The sequence below is a fragment of the Anastrepha ludens genome, chromosome 3 (genome assembly GCF_028408465.1).
Source record: "Anastrepha ludens isolate Willacy chromosome 3, idAnaLude1.1, whole genome shotgun sequence".
NCBI classification, from domain to species: Eukaryota; Metazoa; Arthropoda; class Insecta; order Diptera; family Tephritidae; genus Anastrepha; species Anastrepha ludens.
The window spans coordinates 90,688,052-90,700,146 of NC_071499.1; the positions used below are offsets into that span (position 1 = coordinate 90,688,052).

Consider the following 12,095-nt stretch of genomic DNA (forward strand, 5'->3'; position numbering starts at 1 on the left):
ATTGTGATGAAATTTTGGGCATTTCCGTCTTGATTGCTGAAATAAATTTTTAAAGAATTTAACTAATAGGCCTTATGCTTGAAAAATGAGCTTCAGTTCAGATCTGATTTTCTTTTCTTTTGATTAAAATATGCAAATTGCTTAACTCACTTTGAATGCACATAGATAAAAACTTTAAAGCGAGTTAGGCAAGACAATTACAAGCAGGCCGCAGCAACCGTCCCCCATCAGCCTCATCGGTACCTATTGCTACCAAGTATCTTAATACAGCAGAAATAGGTTCTACACCTGCCACATACCTCTCATTTGAGATATAGAAAATTGTCATATTCGTATTGCATTTTAGGTTCTTCTTTGGTCTTTTTGCAGACAAACGTGCCGATATTTGCAGTAACTGCCACAACGTGGTTTCAATTTCTCGGCTTTTATTTAATATTATTTTTGTATTATTTGGCGTTTTATTTTTTAATTAAATAATCAGCGTATTTGAACACTGGAATACACTGAAATATTGAAAAGTTATTGTTATTTGAATAATGTTTTTTAGTTAGACAAAGTTAGAGTAAATAGAAGAAGAAACAACGCCTGTGAATCCACTCCAAAGTTGCTATGACTTTGCATTATCCGAAAAAAGAAGGAAATATTATACATAACTCATAGGCTGAAAAGTCCCGGCCCTAACATATATGTAGATGGCACTAGTTTTATTGCATTCACCTCTTTTTCAATTAGTAATAACCTTAAAAAGATAGCTGTTAAAATTTCAGGATATTCTATTCATTAGTTCGAGAGTTATTGTGCTAAGAGTGACGCTACTTTCGGAATGATCTCGTTGTTCTTAATAGAAATTACGTTGATGAGTAAATCTAATTTAAAAAAAAGGAGTTTTCTTTGTTATACCGGGGACATTCCAGCCCATGTGTTATTTCTATTTGACGCAAAAAAAAAATTTAATTAAAAACAAATTTTAATTTTACTATTGTTTGGATGACAGGTCCATAAAATTGGTGTGGGTGAAACTAGAAATTGTAATATAAAAATAATTGATTTTTTCATATTTTAGATGAAAATTGCCTTAAAATTTGATTACTTTTCTTATACCTATGTACACCTCATTCGACTAAGCTTGAGATACTCATGAATGTTAGAGCATTTATACATACGACCTACATATATACCCTCTTTAAAACAAGCTTTTTTCATAAATCTTAAATAATTTATGTATCTTATTTATTATTAAAATAACTAGCAACAGAGGCTGGCTATAAGCCTTAAATTTAAAAATAAATCAAATTAAGGTTTTAATATAGCTTTCATATTTTCCAATACTTTGGCCTTAATTGAGAAAAAAACATTTTACAAATTGAAATACCAGTGGAGGTGCCCTACTATAGCACATTTTATTGCGTGTTTTTAGGCAATATTTTGCAATAAGTGGCAGTTCACAAAAAATAATGTTTAAGCATTAAAACTAAACTATTGAGAAAAAATATAAAATTTATCAAATTCAAAATAAATTCAAGTCACTGCAATGCTTTTAACACAAATATGTCTTAAAGATTCTTAGCCATTAGTGGCGCGTATAGGTACACGAATGCACATACGGATGTACGTACGTACATACATATGCTTTGTTTTTCTGTGCCGTGAAACAGATTTTAATCAATCTGCATTACTCAGCGAGTTAATTGAATTGTTGCAGTGGCAGCGCAAGCAGCCGAGACGGGGTTGTCGTGGCAGCAACAATAATTGCATAGCGCATAAACAGCTGCTCACAAATACATCCATGTGTATGGCAATATGTATGCATATGTTTGCATGTATTACACATTTTTACACCACTCACCAACACTCGTATTCACTTACCGTTGCTCTGCAAACAGGCTATGTAAACATAAAAGTAAACAACATACAAATAGCAAGTTATTACCTTCCACTTTAAGCAACAACACAGCATCAACTGCTCTCACCCCTCAGCTCCTCTTGTTTTGCTCAGCTACCGATCTCTGCGATTTTTCCACGATCAGCTTTGCAGCTTTTTTTGCTTCGGCTTCACTATATTTTGCGCTTTTGTATGAGTCTCTCACTCTTTTTACCTCCCGCCCACCCATCTCTACACCGCTAACTCTTTGACTTTTCTGTTGCATGCAAAATCAGTAGGCACTCATACAAATGTACATATAAGTGCACATATGACTATACAAACATTCACATGCACCTATCTACCAACCTCTGAGCAGAAGTATGTTTGTTCAGTCGACAGCAACAATAATTGCCAATTAATGTTTTTCTTTAGCTAAAATTTCCGCTTTCTGCCAAGTGTCGCCCCTCTAGCTTACGCTCTCCTTCTTTTCGACAGTGCCACGCACCACCGGCAATTATTCACAAACAGACAGTAGTACGAGCGATGGACGGTAGTTGGTGGGCGGTACGCGGAGAAGCTTCGCTGGCACCAGCGACTCTCACACCAACGAACTAAAACTGGCACCATACAAACGCGAATGTGAATGATTGCGTCTGCTGTTGTTGGTTGTGCTTTGGCGTCAACAACAACAATACCAATTATGCACTGTTAAATTCGCATACAATTGGCCGTTTTCTTCGTTAATTGCTTCCTAAATATGCCACCCGCACATCGCACCTTCCAATGCTTACGGCTGGTGGGGAGGAGAAAAAACAGTAGGAGAAAACTCTGTACTGTTGGTTTCCTCTCGTTATATTAAGAGAATACATGCAGTCTTTGCAGAGCTCCGCCGCTTGCTGTTGCATTTTTGCAGTTGCAGCCGTTAGCCGCTCCAAGTCATCTCATTGATTGGCGCTTTGCCTTCTACGTTTTTTTGCGGTTGCAGTTTCTTCATCCTCCTTGGAAACTTATAAAAGTATAAATGTTTACGACTACATATGTACACATACATACATACATATGTGTATGTTTTCTTTGTGTCAATTATTTTTTCTCCCCTCTGTTTCTAGCGGCCTGGCATTTGCTATCAATAAATTTGCGCACTAATTAAAAATAATTAATAATATTGTAAAGATTTAAATAATTGCTGGGCAATCGTTGTGTGCGCACAGAAGTGGTGGAAAAAATAAGCATAGCAAATAAAGTCCCATACGCTCATACATATTACCTTACGTAGGTACAATATACTCGCATAAAGACGTCTGGGTACACTGCGAAAAAAACCGTGTAATTGCAGGAAGCCATGGTAAAATTATCTACCTACGCTAATCAGCTTTCATTGCTTAATGAATTTGTGCGTGTCTACTGTTTGGTAGGTCCCGAGTTCGAAGTACACTTTGAATGACCAAATGATGATAAAATAGATTTTTCTAATAACGGTAGCCATATGGAAAACCTTCGAGAGCATTTGTGCCATGAAAGACTTGGTCATACAAATCAGCTGCCGTTCGGAGATGACATTGAACATATAAGCAAAAAATATGGCGTCTAGACAATTTGGAAAATGTATAATGCACGCGCATACATATGTATATATTAGGCCGTGCCGATTTGTGGGGAGGCAAAAAATCGCCCATTGCTCTGTGAAAATCATATTCTAGGAATCAAAATAAGAAACTTTGCCGAAGGAACCATACCTCTAAAACGAATTCTGATGTCCCCCCATTTGGGTCTAACTTTTTAGTTTCTTTTCTCATGTAAAGGCCAAAAATGGTGATATTTTGAAGTGATTGTATGGAGAACCCCCCAGGGGAGTTCCAGGGGGTGTGCCACTGGCATGGGTGAATCGGCCGTCCAAAGTTAGTGCGGGTCGGTTATACATTTGAACTCGATTGGATCATTCTAAATGGGTCAAAGTGGGATTTTTCGTTCGACCCACATTGGGGGACATCAGAATTCGTTTTAGAGGTATGGTTCCTTCGGCAAAGTTTCTTATTTTGATCCCTAGAACACGATTTTCACAGAGCAATGAGCGATTTTTAAATCGACTCTCCCTAATATATATACAAACAATCATCAATTTTGAGATATGTTGTTCTTAATGATCAACCATTTTCATAATAAGTTTCAATAATTTTAACTCGTTGTTCTATTGTGTAAAATTGTGCATCTGTCTACTTGACAAGTTTCAAATATGACATAAAAAAGCTGCCGTCTAGTCAATTAGTATCTACTACAACATCTAGTCGTCGCTTTTGAGAGTCCCTTTACTTTTGAGGTAAAAAATCCCTCGAAAATCTTTCGCAGTATTGTGACCAACCTTCACGTCTTTGAGTATTAAGATTATTTTTACTTCTCCCCATACCTTTTGCTTATAACTGAGGAAGATATTGAGCCTGCCAGTTGTCGTTATCTAAGGTACTACTGTGGCTACTGTTCCTTGGAGCATGACTGGTATGGTACCGCACCAGCCCGGTGATTTACATAGTGCGAAGGATCTAATAGCTTAAGCTACTTGGTCTTCTGTGATATTTTCGTCGATTGATATGCCTCGCCTGTAAGTGGAGTATGCTTTAGAGTTGGTTGTTTATTCATATTGCTCCATGCAGGACAATGGACGCCTCTTGGAAATTCCAGTGCTTTAAGGCTTATCTCTTTGTAACCTCTTCAGGAGGCTTTCAAAAAAATTGGAGAAAAATCATCTCGTCAGTAGTAGTCTTTCTGAGTTCTTTTCGAGATCTTTATAAATTTTGGGCCAGCCCTTTTATTAATCCTTATCTCTTTTTGAATGTATTCAATCAGACGATAAGCATTCCGGTCCTTTGCATTCCCAGTGAATTTTGTTTTGGTAAACACTTCTGTAGCTGCCTTTTAGCCTTCGCTCCCTCATCCACAATTTCGCGTAATACTTCGGAGCTTTTCCTTCGAGATGGTTGGAAGATAGACAAAATTAATCCCTTCCGGTATGATTTAATAATAAAAACTGTGCATGAAATAGCCATTTAATTTTTATTTAAACAAATTGTTTCATTTTATAATTCTTACATATTCTTAATTAACATCTATTTTTACTTATTATTAAAAAATATTAAAAACGGTAGAATTGAGAAAAAAGCAAAGCAAAATGTTAATAACTTGTGCAGTTAAAAGCTTTCGAGCGTGTTGAGCTTTTCAAAACAATCTGGTAAATTTTAAATAAGATTAGTTGTCATATTCAACTATAACTTTGTATGAATGTCATTCCACTCGCTCTAATTGGTGGCAGCTGTAAAACAGGGTGTATACACTAGGGCTGTGGGAAAGTAGGAAATCATTTATAATGTCATTCACACAGAGCCACATTAAAAACTCATAGGAAGTCGCGAAAGAAAATTATAGTTCGCGATAATAAAATCAGAGGACATTACAGAAACTATCTGTTGATGGCATCCACCTTGAAACGCTGCCAAATTTTACCCAATTACAATTATACGTGCAATATATCGATTCCATGTTGCCTAGCTTTGCATATAAAAACGCACTAAAATGCCCATTTAAAGAAAATAAAACACCAAATTTTTTTTTGAATCACTTAAAGAACTTTGTATGCGTGACAAATTGTCTTTAGAATGTGCGTTTTTTTAAATAAATGTGTTAATTTATGAGTTTTTTTTTTGTTAAGCGAGATTTTTTTGTTAAGGGAACGACTTATTTGTTATATTTGAGGTTATGTAAAGTACTCTTTTTGTAAAAATGTCAGTATGGTTTCTTTAGTATTTTCTGGCATTTTGTGGCTTAGTTTTACAATGAATACACCTCTTGATGCCATAAGTCCCGCTAAGGATTGATGGCCGGAAGAAACTATGGTTTTAATCCGCATTCAGTAAATTCAAACGCCTTTTAAAATGTGTAAAAAGGTTTTCAATTTTAAGAAGAGCTGAGAGAAGGACATTTAATATTCTTGCATAACCTTAAAAGGACCAAAAAATTAAATTCACACTTTCAAAATATCAAATTTTATAAGAACCAACTAATTTTCATTAGCACTAAAATCTTCTCAGAGTGGCCTTTTTTAACCTTCTTTTGTATAATAATACAGTTTTTTTTAACTTAAAGTTTCGGTAGCTTTAACCGTTTCAATACTAACGGGACACATACTTCCCAATGAGTGTTTTCGTTTTACTAAATGCCAAATATTTCTTTGCATCGCTGTGTATTTTCTTCCCATCAGTTTTTTACGAGATATACCATCAATTATGCTCCGTATGACCCGTTATACAATACTTTGTATTTTTCTCTACACATGTTTTGCAGTCGTAGTTAAATCGTAGCACGTGCTAGGTCAGTAAGTGGAAAAACGACAATTATAGATCTACTGAGTGTTCATTACGGGTGGGACAATGTTTTCCCAGGACATTTTCTCAATTCCTAGAAATAATTTCTTTATTTATAGAAGAGGGCATACTACTTAGATCACTAGTAATAACTTTTCATGGTTAAATATTTTTCCCCCTTAAAAAAAATCCGTATTGAAAGGGTTAAAGTAAAAAAAAAGAAACAAACACGAAACTTCAAAATTTTCGCATTTTCGGTATAAAAAAGCACTAAATTTATTGCGAAGAGCAAATGGTTGGCAATACTGCACAACTCGGAAAAACGTGACGTCACGCACTCTCTGATGGGCGCAATCTTCTTTCTATCATTCTTGATCGATGTTGTGTCTTAACATCGACGAACATCAAACATACGCAGTATTCACTTAACAACCAGAGATAAGGCTGCCTCACAAACTGCTTCACTATTGTGGTGGTAAACGAGTCCTCATTAAAGAAAAAATAATTCAAAATTTATGTTAAGAGTCAAGTGTTATTAAAATAGAAGTCGAATTTTTGAATTAAAAATAAATTGTTTTATTGAGTGAAGGTTATCGCTTCGAACTTTACTCCACTCCTTGTTATTAAAATACATTTTGGATTTTCTTCATCGAAAGTTTAAAAATCATTCATACTTTAGCGTTTATGTCTTAAAAATAAATTCATAATTGTTTTTTGTGATTGTACTTCCCATTTTTAATTAGCCACAAATTGGTCAATAATTTTGCTTCAGCGTTAAAATGTTTATTTTTTAATCTCAAAACAACATTTCTTCATTTTACTTCTTATGCACCACTGAATTGATAAGAGCATAATAGCATATAGAACGTATACACTTTTTCTTCTTCTTCGTCATCTTTCATTTAGGACTATGACCGGTTTGAAATTAACATTTAACAATAAACGTTTGACTATAAATAAATCTTACAATAAAACAAATTTACTATGCATAAATATAAATAAGTTTTGTAATATATGTAGCCAATATTATTAATCGGATCTTGCGCCTGATGTCCAACATACATGCCATCTGCTAGGAGGTCTTCCTTTCGGCTTAGTTGCGGTGGGTCTTTCCAACATGGCTGATTTCAGGAGTCGTTCTGTTGGCGTTACATCGTCAATTTTTCATATGCGTCTTATATCGTCGTTCCTGTGCTGGTCAGGACCACTATACTCATACATCGTAAAGTCTGCAATTCTGTTGTGTTTATAATAAGCTGCGTTGTGTGTTGTCCTGTGTTCATAATCTGATCGCGTCTCCACACCATATGTCATAATGGGTCTGACGCATGTTTTGTAGATACGGACTTTACTTCTGGTACTCATATGCTTATTTTTCTGTGCGTAAATAGCCAAATATGCTGGATGCTTCTTTAGTTTGTATCCCATCTTCTTTTTAGATCTTTGGATGGCGTAATGTAATAATATAATGTATATAGAGGATGCACAGAATACAATGGTGGCGCCCAGCTCGTACCGCTATTTCGCTCTCAGAGCATTTGGCAAAATCCCTGTGTGTGTGACGCCACACTAATGCAATTTATTTGTGTGTTGTTTGTGTAATTTGTTTTTATTCTAGCATTCTTATTCGCATTTGCACGCCTCTCTGATGTGTGCAATCTTGCATTGTATTGTTCTTGGCATATTAGGAGCTTGAACGAATTGTTAAATCTTTGCGATTGCCATTTGTAAAAGCAGCTGACTTTTCTCCGTCATCTGTACTTTAATTTTCACTTTTGTTTGTGTTCTGCTGAAGGTTGATGAGAAAATATATTTATTTATATTATTTATTAAAAGAGTAACAATTATAAATAATTATTGCACTTAAAGAGCAAAAGCACTGGCTATTATGGCCTTCGGCTATTAGTATAATAAAAATGACAGCGTGTCTTATAGCCTTAACTTACATCTAGATACATAATCACAAATCTTATTTAAATTGCATACCGTTGTCTGTTTGAGGAGTTCCGATGGTTTGATGCTTGAGAAAAAGGATGTTCTGATATTTTGTAGGGGAGGACAAGTATCTATCAGATGAAGTGTAGTAAATTCGTTGGAGCCACAAAAAGGACATGTAGGCTTCGGTGAACCGCTGAGCAGGTGGGCATGTGATGAGAAAATATAAGAAGTACTCAATTAAATGCTTTAAATGAATGGAATAGTTTGAATGAATTTAATTCAGTGTTCTTTAATTCTTTTAAGCAAAGTAAAATATGTTCTGGTCTACAATGAAGTGAGTGAAAAGGCATTTGTACACTCAATACAAATAATAAATCATTTGAAAAATAAAGCATGGCCCATTCAATCAGTCCAGTTTTCGTCTTCTTTTTCCAGTAAATCTGAATAATAGATCTAACTCAGCCCAATCAGCAAAAATGCGTCGCAAATGATGATCATTTAGCTTCAATTCTAGGCACGTAAGCCAAGATCTTTCTGTAAAATATTCCACGTAGTCGAAGGAAAAGGACCCAAAAAGTTGTGAACCACGACAAATGGACATTCCGGCGTCTTCTTCAACTATGAAGAATTTCGCGAACAGAGTTTTTTTTTTGTTTAATCAAATTTCTCAGTTTGGAAGCGTTGTTCTGACGTTAAAGGATTCATTGCGAAACCTTTAAAAACCTAAAAAAGTTATTCGAAGACAAAATTGTGATTAAATTTGCGCCACTGATTTTGTCAAATTCACTAAAAACCGAATAGCGGCAGCACAATATACGCAACCTTCTTATTATTCTTTCAACCGTACCCGTATCTTAATTAACCCATTTGATCCCATTGTACTCGCTTGAGTACAGAAGAAGCATCATTTTCGAAACGACGCCAAAAGCCAACGCTTACAAATTTTTAAATGTACTCGCCACTTTATAATACAGAGCAATGTCGAAAAGGAATACACGTGTTTCTCCTTCTTTTTTTGAGTCCCGTTATCCGTTATTCACTTGTCTTTGCGTGCACGTTTGCTATTTTTCTTCTTTTCATGGTTTAGTTTGCAATAAGCTCTCTGTTTGACAAAATCTAAGTTATCACGGAAAAAGTTCAGTGTTGAAATATTCATAATATATATAATTTGTATACTTTATAACAAAAATACGAAAAAAGTTCTGGAAAAGTGCATTTCGGTAGGTTTAAATTCTAGTGTACTCGCATGGGTATAGTGGGAACATTAATATATATTTTGTGTGCATGTTTCATGTAGATTTGGTAATGGATGTAAACAAATTTTACGGAAAGAGGTTTCACAACCTTTCTGCGGCCACCGACTATATTGAATCAAGCGTCACTTCGACTTCGCTATTATACCGCCAAATACCCACTGTGACACAGATGAGGAGGACATTGAAGAGGATAATATATTGCGTGATGATATTCCAACCTTGGAATCGTATTTTTCGACAACTTCTTTACGTCATATGACCTTCTTAGAATTTTGAAAGAACAAGGATTTAAGGCTACTGGGACTGTTCGTGAACGGCGGACCAAAAAATGTCCTCTGAAAACGAACAAAGAACTACAAAAGAAGCAACGGGGAGAGTTTGATTTTTTGTAAGTTTATCATAATGATTTATTTGAATAGTTGTTTTGTATCAAATTTTATAGGTGTTCTGACTCAGGAATACTTTTTGTGAAGTGGAATGACAATAGCGTTGTGACAGTGGGAACAAACTTTGATAGAATTGAACCTTTACATACCGTCAAACGATGGTCAAGACAAGAGAGGCGCAAGGTGAATACCCATCAGCCGAAGTTGATAGCGGAATACAACTCAGGAATGGGAGGAGTTGACCTTCACGACCAAGCTTTGAATACTTACAATATAAAGTTTAGAGGAAAGAAATGGTGGTGGCCTCTTTTCACCACAATGATAAGCTCGTGCGTAGTAAACGCATGGAAGCTTTATAAAATGGCAAGTAAGAGTCAATGCGACTTGTTGCAATACCAACGTGAAATTGTGCGATTTTATTTACGCAATTATAATATCCGGGACATATCTTCAAAACGATCGACAACGGCGTCAATAGCTGGTTCCTCATATAACCATTTTCCCAAAAGGATATCGAATCAGCTGAGGTGCAGGGAGTGTCACCAAAGAATTCGATGGATTTGCGAGTTATGCAATGTAGCCCTTTGCGTGGAGAGAGAATGTTTCAAAAACTTCCATACTGTTAACCGGACTAATAACCAGGGAAGTCTTTGAAAGTGTCTTTTTATTTAATACTCCAAATTTTCATATACAGGCAATGTATATACATATTATCCCATTGTACTCGATTGGGTACAGCCCAAAAAATACATTTCTTTGACTTTTTTTCGTGTTTTTTTTAAAGAGCTTAATTACACTATTTCAATAAACGTTTTATAAACGCATTTAAAAAAAACTTGTTTTATATAAGGTTGGGATTTAATGGGTTAAACTTGCAAATCATGAGAGATGCGGCTGAAAAATGAAAAATGTAGCTTTTTTTAAACAAAAAAAAAAGAGAGACAAGTGACGAAAGTTACGAAGGGTTGATGGCATAAAGACCCGCAGAAATTATAACCAAAATTCCAAAAATAAAATTCTGTACGAAGATTTTAAGGTTATATTGGTTGCACGGAGAATTCCCGGTTTCTTGGTAATCGATGCACGATTCGTTTTAAAATTTCTTTGTCTAAGAGATTTCTCACTGTGTGTCTTTGCTGCCTTTTCAACCCACCAATTTATTTATGTATGTATGACTAAAAATGTTGCTGCCACTGCCGCAGTTGCTTTGCCTTTCAAACACTCGATGTGAACCAGTCTGCCGATTAAGTGCGCACACATGTTGCTGCCTGCAACAACAACAAAATACGTATTGGTTATACATTCGCTTGCTTGGATGTATGTATGCATTTACGTTTACATGTACATATGCATGTGTATATGTACGTATGTATGTATGTATACCCTGTAGTATGTGCTCATGCATATTGTTGTAATATTTTTCTTCTTAACGAGCTCATTTAAACTAAACTTAATTAACACTTAAACCAAGTTATTTCCACTAATTAACGATTTTTTCTTTAAATACATATTTTCTTGCCAAAACGAAAACAACCAAAGAGGCAACTACACATGCTAGTATTTTTTTGTTGCTTTACATATTAATATTGTATAATTGCAGTGGAAAGCGATTGTAAGCAGGCATCCAATCAGCAACGAGACAACAACAAGCAGTTGCTTGCTTACAGTGCAACGGCAACAATAATCTGTAAAATACATAAAAAAATGGTGTGTCTGTTAATTTCGATTTGGTATAAAATTTTCAGTGTTTTACGTGCCTCCAAGAATATATAATCACACACCCATACATATTAGTATGATCAAAATATCTTTTGTTTTATAGTTTTTGACTTCTACTCATGGATTATATTACATGTAAATAATTGTACAGTACTGAACAAAAAAATCGTATAAAAAAAAAATTCAGTTTTTGCTTGATTAATTTTTTTATAGTATACAAATACGAGTTGCATACTTTATACAAAATATATAAAAATTCTACAAAATTTCCATTTCACAAACTTTCAATTTCGGGTTTTAATTAGAATTTATAGCTAATTAAATTTTAGCATAATGTAAAGTGCAATTTCGAAGTGGCTGAAAGTTCTCGTTGATTTTATAATTTTTTCTTGACGGTGTAGGGCACATTCCCTATGTTTTTTGTATAGTATTTAGTAATTTTTTGTCAAACTTTTATAAGAAAATAATTAACATTTGAAAAAAAGACAAATAATCGAAACCGGCCAAAATATTGATGTGCTATAGTTTTGTCGTTGGATGTAGCTTACACACATTTTTATGTATGTCCACATTTGCATAG

At 34.8% G+C, this 12,095-nt stretch overlaps 1 long non-coding RNA gene across 2 annotated transcripts in view; it reads left to right on the plus strand.

Moving 5' to 3' along the window:
• Positions 1–12,095, plus strand: part of LOC128858463 (uncharacterized) — an 85,423-nt gene that overhangs the window by 16,950 nt on the left and 56,378 nt on the right. The window lies entirely within an intron of this gene.